Below are 9,675 nucleotides of genomic sequence, written 5' to 3'. Positions count from 1 at the left end.
CATTTTTTAAATCATTTTCCAAGTTGGGATTAGGAGTTGTGTTTGAGCCTCTGTGAGTTGCTGTGCTTTGAAAGGCTGTTTCTGGGACTGCTGCCTCTCCTTCTTCCACCCTTCTTCCTTTCCTGCCCGCTGATTTTTCTTGTTAGCAGGAAAACATTGCAGTGTTTGAAGAGGAGTGGTCTTGCATCGCCAATTGATGTTGCAGTGCAAGCTGGTCTGGTTTTACTGAAGAACATCTTTGCCATAATTATTTTCTTTGCCTAGTTCAAGACATTGTTGTGTTGATAATCGTGGGTCTTAGTTTCCTAAATGTTTTGTTACAGAAGGCTAAAAGGTGACCTACTTCTTGCAAAAATTTGCATTTCTGTATCTGAGGCTTGATTAAATAAAGGTGGAATGTAAGTGCTCTTCTGAGTATGGTGTGTGTGCCAACAGCCTCTAAAGACTTAAGAGGAAGAGAAAGTCTCAGCGTTTTACACATGTTGAATGTGTGAACCTGCTCTCTGCAGATACTTTTAAATTGGTGCAAAAGTGTTAGATGAGCTTTTGCTGCTTCCAGGGTAATGTGAGACCTGGGTACATTCATTCAGAGCTCATTTCCTTGCTGGCTACTGACCTGCAAGCTACCACACGTCAGTACCTGCACAACTGTCTCGTTACATTACTTCACACAATTTAAATGTGGCAATGGCTACACCGTTCTCTGTCCGTTTAAAAATGACTTACTAAATATAAGCCCAGTCTACACTCCAAAGTCCTGGTATTCATAGCTGTCAGCAAATCTCCACGCTGGAAAAACATGTGTGGTGAATGCAGCTGTGATCTTCCATCTCTATAGGTGAAATTAATGTTGCACCTGAGGCAAAGAATGTGAGTGATCTTTTTCATATGTAAATATGGGATCCTTTAGGATTAAGGTGCGATGCCAGGGGCAGTGTTACTGGTGCTGCTGTTCCCTAAACTAGGCTTACTTCAGCCTTATCTTTATTGACCTAAAGTTCAGTTCATGATAAATGCTATTTGAATGTTCTGTGTTTATGCTGTACTTCTTGTGCAGAAACTGTGAAGTGCTAGGAAACTTCAGCTTGTGGTAGCTGAGGAAGTTGCTTAAGAAAATGTGAGAAAACGTAAGTGTAGCTGAACTTCCTACGTAAGAAAACCAACAGAACAACCGTACGAGTATTTCATGTAGAAAGCAAGGTAATCTCCACACCAGCATTGTGTCTACTGGCATTATTTTGGTTTTTTGTGAGTATCTGAATTTACCACAAATCAGTTGAGAAGTTCAGAAGGTGCAGAGCCTCTGATGGTGCTGCTGGAGTCCAGCTGATTCCAAGTGGTGTTTTGTATTGCTCTGGAATAGAGCCTTTGTTTATATCTTCAGGGTGAATAAATGGGTCACGGAACACAATATTAACTCATTAATATTAACAAGTTAACTTATCAGCCTCAATAAATGTATTTAATTCAAATAAAAATATCTGAATAATCCTGGAGAATAACAGTTTGTGCTTACAACCAAAGTCGTTTCGAATTTGAGTAGGCTCAAATTTAAATGATGATTAAAGAAAATGTTTAAGACTATGTCAGCAGCTAAGGAAAGTCCTAAATTACTTCCAGTATCTTCTCCACTTGCATGTCTACATAAACAATAAACATCAGGTAGTACAGCTGGAAAAGGAGGAATTTTTAAGTATACGAAATACTCTGAATTCTTTGTAATCTCAATGACTTGAACTATTTTAGAGAAGAACATTTTTGGACTATAATAGGCAGTGAGCTGACTTCTACAGCCCTTATTTCGTTGTACCACGCTGCACGTTTCTCCGTCATGGCCGTTCGTGCCTTAAATGTTTTCCCAGGACTTCATAGTCTCCTCAGTTAAAATAACTGGAATGTCGTGTTCCTCTTCAGTGACTTCACCGAGGAACTGAAAAGACCCCAAATTCTTTATACGAATGGGAAGTACAGGAATGTGTAATCACACACTGGTTTCGGTATCTTTTTCCTTTGTTTAGTGATGCTGGAGAAATAGATTTAAACAAACAGACAGGGGTCTCGGCAGCACCTGAAAGTGCTTCTTGCTGGGCGCACGGTGGTGGTTGATCGCTGCTGGTGACCACATAAAGAGGATGCAGAATTTCCAGGCGAGGAAGCACAGTGCACTGACACCATCTGTAATTCAGAATATCCACACAAAATAGTGTGTGATCCAGTAAAATTTTACATACGGATTGTATTGGGACCTTTAACTGTTTTCACTAGCGAGCAGTTATATTTTTGCTCTAGTAATTAATTTCTATTTTTACTTAGTTTCTAGTATGAAATTCTACAAGTGATGCGAAATGTTTGCAGTCTTTTGGATATTGCTGCTGCTCAGGGAGTCGTGTAGTTTGTTGTTACTTTGAGTGCTTTAGACATGGCTTTTCCTAATTTTAAAAATCACTAGCATTCATCTAATGATACATAAAGATCTTTCACAAGACATAGGAAACTATCACTGAATCTTGTCTCATAGCTTGTGATTAGAGCTGATACATTAATATGTCACTGTTTCAAACAGAAATACCAGAACTTAATTGCAATGGATTCTGCTAATTGAGGCAGAGGAAGGAACTAAAAAGCGTTTGCTCATCTGGATCTCTCATGAGACTGAAATAGGAACCAAATGTACTTTCAAACTGAATCCTAGGGATGCTTCAGTGCATGCGTTGGTATCAGGTTCAGGGTTCTGCTTTGGGAATGCTGTGATTTTGTTTACAGGGTATGCAATAATGGGCGTTTCGGGCATCTTAAAGTTCAGTATGGCCAGTTTTAGTGCAGATCTGTTACCGCACGCCAAATATTTGTCATGTTTTTGGGAGCCTTTGCTGGTCTTGGACAACTTGGAAGCAAGTAAAGCTCTAAATGATGGATGGCGGATTTGCAGACTCACTACTGCTTCAGTGTGAGATTAAATGCAGTTTGAGTTGCAAACACATGAAGTCATGGAGCCAGTGGGTCAGTGCACTGAACGAAAAGCAAATGTTTACAGTCTGGTTCCAGTCTGTTTTGTGTGCAAATCATCTCAAGTTTATAGAGATGCTTTCCAGAGTGTAAATAGTAATCGGGAGGTGGCTGTTTCATCTTGGTCAGTGCTTGTTTTCATACGACTTCCAGGTCTGTGTGTGTGCTGTGGTATGGAAGATGTTTCATCAATGAAATTTGAAAATCTCTTGCAAAGTATTTACTTTCCTAAAACAAACTTTCTGGAAGAGGAGTTTGGATTGTAAATACTGAGGGGGAGAGTAAAAACATCTTTGAAGGGAGGAAGTGCACCTGATCTCGTGGACAGTGTATCCGAATTTGCTTTCATGGGTGCATTTCTGTTCAGGCTCTGGCAAACAGAAGCATCTTTGTTAAATGCTCTGGTTCTCCATGTGCCTTTTCTTGCCATTCTTAACCTGGCTCTGATCTTCAGAAGGGGCTGTGGTAGGCTTGAGTTTGCTTCCTATTTGGAAGCATTGATGATGCTACGGAAAACGGCATGACAGGATAATTACTGTGTATTTGAATCTCAGCAGACTTTTGGGTTGTGCTCTTGAGTTGTACAAACCGGATTAGCACTTCATACAACTCAAAGTTTCACAGTTTCCTAAAATTCTCAGTTCTTTATAGAGTATAGCAAGTCCTGGTTTCTGAGTGGTTTTTCAGAATTAGTTGGAAATACAATAACAAAGTGCCTTGCATGGAGGAAATTGTAGTTCTGTAGGCTTTAATGGAATGCTGTTTCATGCCGAAAAGCTGTAGTGAATTGTCGTATGTTTAAGCAAGTTTTGTTAAGAACCTGACAATTACATCCATTCCTCAGGAGAGGGGAGGGATACCTAAGAAAAATAAAACTGGATTTCTTGCCTCTTAAGAAAGTAATTCAAAACTGGAACAGTTGTCTCTATACAGTTTGATATACTAGATGTGGATTGATTTCTCCTTAGTGCTTGGTCATGTCTTTATTTGGTTAATCTGAAGCAGTGGAAATACTCTGTTGGTGGGAGAAAATCCAAACGCATGAGGCATTTTGAAGGGCAGTGCAAAACTGAATTCAGTACTAAAAGCAGAAAGAGCTGGTACCGAAACCTTATTTTTTGAGGTATTTCTTTCTAGAACAAGGTGAGCATGGCTTGGTTTACCTCCCCTCTTGCACTCCTGACTGCCTGGGTATGGCAACCAGAGCTGATGCCCGTGGGTACCCAGCAGCTTGCAGATGCTGCGGGGCAGTTGCAGTGCAAGAGCTCAGGTTGGCGTGCTCTGTCTTCCTCCATTTGTTATCCACATTTTGAGAATTATGGATTAATTGGATTAGACGGTAAATAGGGGATAATAGATTAAAGGGATATTATTGGGTTAAACCCCTTCTTAAACCCCGTCACTGCTCCTTAACACCATTATGCAAGATAAAAATGTCAGTCGTGAAATCAACTTGGTTTGACTCCTCCCTATCTTGGTGCTTTTGTAGCTCCATGCTGGTGAGCACCCTCCACCCAATGTGACCCAGCTGCTCTGAACACAAATTCTTCCTCTCAAAAGGCTTTACAAAGGTGACTTCTGTGAGTCAGGGCTTGAACCTTTCCTTTTTTTAGGACAGATGCTCAGTTCGTGTGTCTGAACTCAAGGGAGGTTTCACTTCTACACCCCGTGATGCAGCTCTGATGGCTTTGAAAAAAGTCAAATACGACTCGAGCTGCACGCAGGAAGTGCTGAAAAGAGGAAATAGGATGGTGCTCTCCGAGGTGGGATGAGCTGTGACGCACTTGGGACGTGGACGGGTGCAGAACAGGCTTATTTTATGCTCCTGCATAAGCTTGAGCTGTGTCTGAAAGCCTCCAGTCTTACAAAGAAGTGGCAATTAATCCCAATTATTGTATGTGCTTATTGTAAACTCCCAAAATACTGCTAAAAAAACAGTTGCTTAAACAAAGCATGTTACATCAGGGGTTAGGAGTGGCAATTGGGAAACAAATTGTTTCCCCTCACCTTAGGAGATAGCAAGGGAGTTGTTGAATTGCTGCTGTAAAATAGAAAAAGTAGCATTTTTTAAGTTAGTTCTTTGAATAAAGAAGTTATAGATACAAATGTGTAGAAGTTGTGTCCTGTTCTGTTGATTGGGTCATGTTTGAAAGAGGAAAGCGCTGAGAGGAGTGATCAGTGAAAAGTTAATTTGTAGAAACCTGAAAGCTGTGAAGGAACCAAGTTTATTTACTTCCAACTCTGGGGCCAGTAAAAGAAACCGAACCAGTTCAATATCTCGACATAAGACTTGGTTCAACTTCTGCTGGTCTAACGATCAAAACAATTATGGGTTTGAGCTCAGTAATTGAATTAGGGCTGGGTGCATTCAGGCCGTAAATGTGTCATCTGGATCATCTGCCTCTTTTGTGCAGTATTATGGACACCCTCGTTTGGGGAGGGGGAGGAGGTTGTAGTGCTCTCTGAAACCTCTCCCACTAGGAAATCTGCATTGATTTGCCTAAAACATTTCTCCGTTAATTAACTCTGTGCTTATTACTGAAATTTCAGAAGACATCAGTCGCAGCACCATTGATTTGCAGTCAGTCATTCTGACTGGCAGGATGTCCAGAAAATCAAGGTTAGAGATTCTTTTCTCTGGATTCTTTACCCAAATCCTCATATATGAGTTTATCTGGATTAAGCCTCTAATAGAAAAAACGACACATAATGAAGTGTATGCTGTAAGGAGTACCAGGCTGTTGTAAGATGCAGCATTTTAAGGCTCTGGTTGTTCCTCCATCATCTTTCTCTCCCTTCAAGCTGCTTTTCCCATGCTGTGGATGGTTTGGTTTGCATGTCAGTTTAGGCATGTACATGCCAGCCTAAAAACACTGTAGTTACCTGTTCTTCTTCTAAACTAGGCTTTTTTAACAGCTATTTTATGTTGTTGTTTTTGTTTGTTTGTGGTTTTGTGGGTCTTTTATTAAATAAAATAGGAAATCTTTGTTTTTCTTTTCCCAGAAACTCAAGTAAGGTCAGGAACAGAAAATGTTCAGTGGTTCCTATAATTGTAATCTAGAGTTACGAAGTTATATCTCCTGTTTTCTTTAAATACATGATTTATTCTTTCAGCTACTGAAGTCTTGTCAGTTCAGTTTGTTCCACTGAACTTGCAGTCAAACGTAGATGGTTTGATAAACTCTACGTTTATTTCTTTAAACCTTGTGATGACTAAATCTGTATTTGATGCTTTTTCTCTCTTTTTTTTTTTTAAGTGATTGCTATTGGAAAAAATGTAGTGTCTGTGTTCCCCTCGAACAGCTAAAAAGCCATTTGGCTATGCTAAGGTTTCAACAAATCATATTTAGATCGCTGACACTGTTTTCATGGAAACCAAATAAATTGGTGCCACTTCCTGGGTTTAAAAGATGTGTTCATCTGTTGCGTACTTCATGTAGTCTTTTTTTCCCCTCCCTCAAAATATTTTTGTGGTTACTTTGCTTTAGGCATTAACTAGCAACATTTTAGACAGTAATCGTTCTCTGTGCCATGTTTTGTTTATAAAAGATAACTCATCTGGTTTACTTCAGAAGGCCACACCAGCAGCAACAAGGCATTGTTATCCTATAGATAAATGACCAATATGTGCTGTAATCCTGTTTTTGTAGCGCTGTATGTACACCTTGGAGATATTTTATTGTACTGGCATGAGCAAGACTGGTTAACATATACGCTGTGCTGTAAGGGAAGCTGTTGTAATGTCAAGAATCTGATTTAGTTGTGTTTTCTTGTAAATCACTTGCATGTTCACACTGAAATGACTTGGCGTGGCTGTCTTCAGTCAGGATCACAAGACTCCAGGATGCACACAGACTGGTTTGAATCAAACCTTGCTGAAAACGGAATACTTGACAGTTCTGAATAAAGTTACTTAACAGTCAACTTCCTGTGGTTTACATGCATTTCTGAATCGGGAGGAGGCTGGAGGGCTGCAGCTGAGATGTGTGTACTCCATCTGAACAAAAAAGGACGTCTACGAGCAATCAAGGTGATTGCTTAAAATCCAAGATCCTGATGTGATTTAATCCTGTATTAAAGAAACAGAAGTACAGTCACCTCACAGTGCAAGATCTTTGAAGCTGATGCATAGGCCATTCATTCCCTTGGATTGATGTGTACTCAAGAAGTTTGCTTTATTGCAGTATGTCAGCGTTCATATGAGACATGTGAATGCTCAAGCCTGCGTTTGTCACTTCTATCAGCATTTTTGGGCTGATGTTTTAAGCAGAAGGAAGCGGACAGGGGATGAGTAAGGCTTGGTGGTGCAGTTCTGCAGCGTAACAGGTCCTTGGGTAACCTTCAACCGCACTTCAGAAGTTTGCAGCTCAGAACCACTCAACTGTAAAAATGGCTTCAAAGGGTTCACTTGCATTTTAAGAAAACCCCCAAAAGTTCACCTGTGACTAATTTAAGACCTGCACATCACTATTTTTTTTTAAACTGGATCTTTAATTTCAATTTCCATTGTATTTGCTCACAGAACATGGGTGTGAAGAGAACAGAGGTGTAATGGAGAAGTACAGAGTTTTTAATAGTCTGTGGGTCTCCTGTTGGTTTTGTCCTTGGCGTGGCTCTTTGTGGCAGCGACGGCTGCGACAGCCACGTGGCAGAGCTGGGTGCGGTGAAGCCGCACTGGAGTTGCTGGGGCAGAGTGGGGAAACCCGGTTTCTTTTTCGTAGTCATCTCGAGTAAACCAGAGAGTTTACAGTTTGTCTGAAGGGGAAATTTTAGAATGCTGTAACCATCTGTTGAATATAGCCGTTTAAATATAGCCACTGTCATCAATTTATAGAGTGAGATGTAGTTCTGTATCTAGTATCAAGAAAAAGTGGCCTAACGTAGAAGCTGTCTTTGGAGCTGCTGTTGTACGGGATTACTTCTAACAGTTGTTGGCATTAAGGCTCTCCTTGGTCATTGTGTGGTGAGTTTGTCAGTGGGTTTCTCTTCATGATTGCATAAAACGTGTAGGTTCACCCCTTTGGACAAGGATAGGAAGTCTTATATAATGTTACCTTTTTGAGGCTTGTTCAAAATAGGTCAAAGCTCTTCAGTTCTGCAGTGGTGCATTCTGATAAGGATCTGTTAGTCGTGGTGGTTTGCTGTTCCAGAGTGTCAGTAGTCAGCAGAGCTTTACCTGCTCATATAAAGATGTCCGGATCCAATAGAAAATTCCCTCTAGCCAAGGCATTGGAGTGTAGCTGTAGGGTATGGAGGGTGTCTGGAGTGTGGTGGAAGAACAGATGATGAATGTAGAGCTGGTTTAAGTTCTTAATGCCCTGAAAATCGATAAAAGTCAATGATTAAACAACTATCCTGGAACACAGGAGGTTCCGCTTAAATTTGAGAAGAAACTTCTTCTCAGTGAGGGTGACAGAGCCCTGGCCCAGGCTGCCCAGAGAGGTTGTGGAGTCTCCTTCTCTGCAGACATTCAAAACCCGCCTGGACGCCTTCCTGTGTAACCTCATCTGGGTGTTCCTGCTCTGGCAGGGGGATTGGACTGGATGAGCTTTTGAGGTCCCTTCCAATCCCTAACGTTCTGTGATTCTGTGATCCTTAAATACAGAGTTGAGTCGTGTTGACGGCACTTCCTTGGTGTGTCACCTTAGTGGTCTGAATATATTTTCATAAGGGAAGAGCCCAGTGACAGAGCTGAAGATGTGGAGGAAGGAAGCTGGTATGTCACTGCTTTATTCATGATTATGCTTGTAACTGATTGCTTTTACAGTTTAACCTCACGAGTTTCAGAATGGCCACCTCGATACAGGTCTGCCGTTGACTTTGATATGTGAAAGCCTGGAAACCTCAGCAGCCTTCTTCTGTGCTTTCTGGTGGTTGCTTCACTGTTGGATTTATGGCTCTAGGGCATTGCTGTTGCTGCAGGCCGATGTATTTTTTGTGTTCGTGTTTTCAGGAAATCCCCTCTTTTTGGGAAGCTGCTTCCAGGGCTGTTTTGTGACCTTTAAGGCTGGGACTCACTTTTCTGCTCCAACTGCTCAATGCATTGCAGTAGTGGTAAACCCTGGGACTTAAAGGAGTGGTAGTGACTTATGCATTGCAGTGTTGCAGAGTTAATGCTTCTTTAAGGAGCAGGCATTGCCATAAGTAGTACAAAAAAGCAATATATCTATGCATGCGCGCACATGGACATAGCTGAGCCTCAGAGGCTGTAAGTATTCTGAAATAAATACCTCCACTTAATGAGTCTGAGATCTGGCTGATTTATGTGCAGTGCTCTGGGAGGAAGCTTTGCAGCTCTTCCTAGGACCTAAAAAACTTTATTTTATCTTAACATTCAGCAACAGACAGTGGTCTGTTGGAAAGCCTGAATTCTGATCGTGTTACTCCTGCTTGGGAAGCTGAATGGATTTCTCCACCAGGACTGTGTAGTTTTGTTTTTATCTGAAATAGGAAAGCTCTTTCCCCTTACGCTTTCCTTACAGGATTGAAGCTAGAATGGATTTTACAAATCCTGAAGAAGATGTAGGTATCCAGTACTGCTGTCATGGCAAGCACTTGCTGCTGTGTGCTGCCAGACTTCCAAATGGTTTGTCACCCGAGAGAAAAATCAATAACATTAGGCCAAACAGGAGGTAAAATAAAGCAGCAGAACTGTGTTGGACTCTTTCC

Source organism: Mesitornis unicolor, unplaced genomic scaffold (genome assembly GCF_000695765.1).
Source record: "Mesitornis unicolor isolate BGI_N332 unplaced genomic scaffold, ASM69576v1 scaffold7750, whole genome shotgun sequence".
In the NCBI taxonomy this organism is placed as follows: Eukaryota; Metazoa; Chordata; class Aves; order Mesitornithiformes; family Mesitornithidae; genus Mesitornis; species Mesitornis unicolor.
The sequence above is the reverse complement of the archived record's forward strand: the minus strand, read 5'-3'. Positions refer to the sequence as shown.